The sequence below is a fragment of the Arachis duranensis genome, chromosome 8 (assembly GCF_000817695.3).
Source record: "Arachis duranensis cultivar V14167 chromosome 8, aradu.V14167.gnm2.J7QH, whole genome shotgun sequence".
In the NCBI taxonomy this organism is placed as follows: domain Eukaryota; kingdom Viridiplantae; phylum Streptophyta; class Magnoliopsida; order Fabales; family Fabaceae; genus Arachis; species Arachis duranensis.
Window position 1 is genome coordinate 19135820 of NC_029779.3, and position 5068 is coordinate 19140887.

General features: G+C 42.1%; 1 non-coding gene across 1 annotated transcript; it reads right to left on the reverse strand.

Annotated features, from left to right (window-relative positions):
* Positions 1 to 436: 436 nt before the first annotated feature.
* On the reverse strand, positions 437 to 540 carry LOC127741355 (small nucleolar RNA R71). The gene has a single exon (XR_008002307.1). It is a non-coding gene; the product is annotated as a small nucleolar RNA R71 (small nucleolar RNA).
* Between the last annotated feature and the right edge of the window lie 4528 nt (positions 541 to 5068).

Genomic DNA, 5068 nt, shown 5'->3' on the forward strand with positions numbered 1-5068 from the left:
AAACAATCATGAAGAAGAAGTTCACAACCATGCTAGAGAAGGCCCTGCAAATCATGCTGGGAAAGAAAGGAGAGTTCTAGGCTCCTACATCAATCCAAATCCAGAAAACTGTGGAAGTAACATCCAGAAGCCCACCATACATGCCAACAACTTTGAACTAAAACCCCAGCTCATCACCCTTGTTCAGAACAACTGCTCATTTGGAGGAAGTGCTCAAGAAGACCCCAATCAACATCTAACCACCTTCCTGAGAATTTATGACACTATGAAGTCTAATGGAGTCCACCCAGATGTTTATAGGCTACTATTGTTCCCTTTTTCACTCAGGGATAAGGCATCCAAGTGGCTCGAATCCTTTCCAAAGGAGAGCTTGACAAATTGGGAAGATGTGGTGAATAAATTTTTGGTAAGATTCTACCCTCCTCAAAGAATTAACAGGCTGAGAACTGAGGTGTAGACTTTCAGGCAACAAGATAGTGAGACTCTCTATGAGGCATGAGAGAGGTTCAAGGACTTAACAAGAAGATGCCCACCAGGTATGTTCAATGAAAGGGTTCAACTTCACATTTTCTATGAAGGTCTTTCCTATGAGTCAAAGAAGGCTGTAGATCATTCATCAGGGGGCTCTCTAAACAAGAAGAAAACCATTGAAGAAGCCATAGAAGTCATTGAAACAGTAGCTGAGAATGACTACTTCTATGCCTTTGAAAGAAGTAACACTCGAGGAGTAATGGAGCTGAACCACATGGATGCATTGCTAGCTCAAAATAAGATGATCACCAAGCAGCTAGCAGATTTCACCAAGAAGGTGGATGAAAACCAAGTTGCAGCAGTCATCACTTCATCACCAACTCAAGAAGGAGTGAATATAGGAGAAGAATGTGACTGGGAACAAGCCAACTATGTTGGAAACTCACCTAGACAAATCCATGACCCATACTCCAAAACCTACAACTCTGGATGGAGAAATCATCCCAACTTTGGTTGGGGAAATCAACAAGACCAAGGTCAAGACCAGAGACGCCACAACCTCAACTCCAACAACAATGCAACTCACCAACATACCTCACAGAGACCCTATCAACAACCACCTAACCACCCTTCTCAACCACCTAATCTCAACCCACCATCACTAACAGAAGATAGACTTTCAAAGATTGAGGCTCTACTTGAAGATCTATGTAGAGAAATTCAAGAGAGCAAAGCTTTCCGGGAAGAAGTGCAATCCAACATGCAGAATCAAGATGCTGCCATCAAGAAACTTGAAACACAGATTGAGTTTTTATTCAAGCAAACCCCTGGACACAATAATTGCAGCAACATTAACTCAGCACCAAGGGAGGAATGTCAAGCCATCACCCTCAGAAATGGGAAGGAATTGAAGGAGATCCACAAGAAACCACCAGAGAAGAATTTGGATGAAGAAGATAAGGGACAAGAGGGAGCTCGAATCTCCATCCCTAAGTCACACCAAGAAGGAGAAGCGCTCGAACCATGCCTTTCAAAAGCTCCATACCCCCAGCAGCTGCAATTAAAAAAGAGGGGAGAGGATAACCAATTCTCAAGATTCTTGGAAATCTTCAAGAAACTACAAATAAACATACCCTTTGCTGAAGCAATAGAGCAAATGCCACTCTATGCCAAGTTCTTGAAGGAATTGATGACCAAGAAGAGAAGCTGGAAGAACAATGAGACTGTGGTACTCACCGAAGAATGCAGTGCCATCATCCAACATAAATTATCCCAGAAATTGAAGGATCCTGGGAGCTTCCAAATCCCTTGTATCATAGAGGAAATCATAGTGGAAAAGGCTCTGTGTGATCTAGGAGCCAGCATAAATCTAATGTCCTTAGCAATGATGAAAAAAATGAAGATAGAGGAAGCCAAACCAACAAGAATGGCCCTGCAACTAGCAGACAGATCATTCAAGTTTCCCCATGGAATAGTAGAAGACTTGTTGGTGAAGGTGGGAGACTTCATCTTTCCAGCAGATTTCGTAGTATTAGACATGGAGGAAGGAGCTAAGACTTCCATCATCCTGGGAAGGCCATTCTTGGCCACTGCCGGAGCTATTATTGATGTCCAAAAGGGTGAACTTGTCCTTAGATTACATGAGGAGAAAATGACATTCAATGTGTTTAAGGGCATGAGTTACCCACACAACTCATTGGGAGATTGTATGAGGTTGGATTCGGTGGAGGCTTTGGTGCAAGAAACTCTTGAAGAAGAACTTGAAGCATTAACAAAAGAAGAATTAACATCAAGCGAAGAGGCTGCAGCCGCTAAAATGCATGTTCAAGGCACACTAGAAGAAAAGGATGAAAGAAAAGAAGTACCCAAACTTGAGCTGAAGACACTGTCACCCACTCTCAAGTACGCATACTTGGGAGAAAATAGAAGTTATCCAGTGATCATAAACTCAGCCCTCAGCCAAGAACAAGAGGAAAGGTTGCTTCAAGTCTTACAAAAACATAGGGATGCCATTGGATGGACACTTACTGACTTGAAGGGAATCAGCTCAGCCATATGCATGCATAAGATACTTTTGGAGGAGGATGCCAAACCTTCCATTCAGCCCCAAAGAAGGTTAAATCCAGCTATGAAGGAAGTAGTACAAAAAGAAGTCATGAAGTTGTGGCAGGGAGGAGTAATCTATCTAATATCAGATAGTCCATGGGTCAGCCCAGTTCAAGTGATTCCCAAGAAAGGAGGAATCACTGTGGTGCCCAACGAAAGAAATGAGCTAATCCCTACAAGAACCATCACAGGATGGAGGATGTGTATTGACTACAGAAAGCTCAATGAAGCCACAAGAAAAGATCATTTCCCACTCCTTTCATGGATCAGATGCTGGAAAGATTTCCAGGACATGCATACTATTATTTTTTAGATGGTTATTCAGGATATAACCAAATAGTGGTTGATCCAACAGACCAAGAGAAAATATCATTCACCTGCCCCTATGGAGTGTTTGCCTACAGGCGCATGCCATTTGGGCTATGTAATGCACCTGCAACTTTTCAACGCTGCATGCTTTCCATCTTCTCAGATATGATAGAGAATTTCATTGAAGTTTTCATGGATGACTTCTCAGTATTCGGAGATTCCTTTCCTAATTGCCTAAACCATCTTGCCTTGGTATTAAAAAGATGTCAAGAGACCAACTTAGTCTCGAATTGGGAAAAATGTCACTTCATGGTGACAGATGGAATAGTCCTTGGCCATAAAGTCTCTAACCAAGGCATTGAGGTAGACAGAGCTAAGGTGGAGCTAATTGAAAAATTACCTCCACCAAGTGACGTCAAGGCAATTAGGAGCTTTCTGGGACATGCTGGTTTTTATAGAAGGTTTATTAAAGATTTTTCAAAGATAGCCAAGCCCTTAAGCAACCTCCTAATGTCTGATACACCATTTATCTTTGATGAGAGATGCATGCTAGCATTTGAAAACTTGAAAAAGAGGCTATCCTCTGCCCCTATCATCACCCCACCTGATTGGAATCTACCATTCGAATTGATGTGTGATGCATCTGATTTCGCAGTTGGGGCAGTGTTAGGACAGAGAGAGAATTTGGTGCATGTCATATACTATGCCAACAAGGTCCTCAATGATGCTCAACAGAATTATACCACCACCGAAAAGGAGTTGCTGGCAATAGTTTTTGCATTTGACAAATTTAGATCATACCTTATTGGCTCTAAAGTTATTGTTTTCACTGATCACACAGCACTCAAATATCTATTTGCCAAATAGGAATCAAAACCAAGACTAATTAGATGGATCTTATTATTGTAGGAATTCAACATCGAGATTAGAGACAAAAAGGGTGTAGAGAATAAGGTAGCAGATCATCTATCCAGAATCCCTTGTGAGAAGGATGATACCCATGATACAAGTGTAAATGAGTCTTTCCCGGATGAACAGTTAATGATGGTTCACAAAGCACCCTGGTTTGCAGATATTGCCAATTTTAAAGCATCCGTTGACTTACCCCCTGGAATCAACAAATATCAAAGAAGAAAACTCATCAATGATGCTAAGTATTTCATTTGGGATGAACCCTATCTCTTCAAGAAATGCTTAGATGGAATCCTTAGGAGGTGTATCTTAGAAGAAGAAGGACGAGAGGTCTTGTGGAGTTGTCATAGTGATAGCTATGGAGGTCATTTTGGAGGAGAAAGAACTGCCGTAAAGGTACTGCAATGTGGGTTCTTCTGGCCCACTATCTTCATGGATGCTAAGGAATTGGTGAGAAGCTGCAATGAGTGCCAAAGGACTGGCAATCTACCCAAGAGAAATGAGATGCCACAGCAATACATTCTAGAGCTTGAACTGTTTGATATATGGGGGATCGACTTCATGGGACCATTTCCACCCTCATATTCGAATAAGTATATCTTGGTGGTAGTAGACTATGTATCTAAGTGGGTGGAGGCCGTGGCAACCCCAACCAATGACAACAAGGTAGTCATAAACTTTCTTCGAAGGAATATCTTCACCAGATTTGGAGTCCCACGAGCCCTCATCAGTGATGGAGGGAGCCATTTCTGCAATAGACCATTGGAAACCCTACTCCTAAGATATGGGGTGAAGCATAAGGTTGCCACACCTTATCATCCCCAAACAAGTGGGCAAACAGAGATATATAACCGAGAGTTGAAAAGGATCTTGGAAAAGACTGTGGGGATATCAAGAAAGGACTGGGCAAAGAAGCTAGATGATGCTCTTTGGGCATACAGGACAGCCTTCAAAACACCAATTGGGATGTCCCCATATCAACTGGTATACGGCAAGGCCTGTCACTTGCCATTAGAGCTGGAGCACAAGGCCTCCTGGGCCCTTAAAACACTGAACCTAGATAGCACTGCTGCTGGTGAAAAAAGGGTTCTGCAGCTTCAAGAATTGGAAGAATTTAGATCTCAAACCTATGAAAATACCAAGATCTATAAGAAAAAAGCAAAAAGGAGACATGATCTTAACCTGGCACCAAGAAGTTTCGAAGAAGGGCAATATGTGCTTCTTTACAACTCCAGACTGAAACTCTTTCCTGGGAAACTCAAATCAAGAT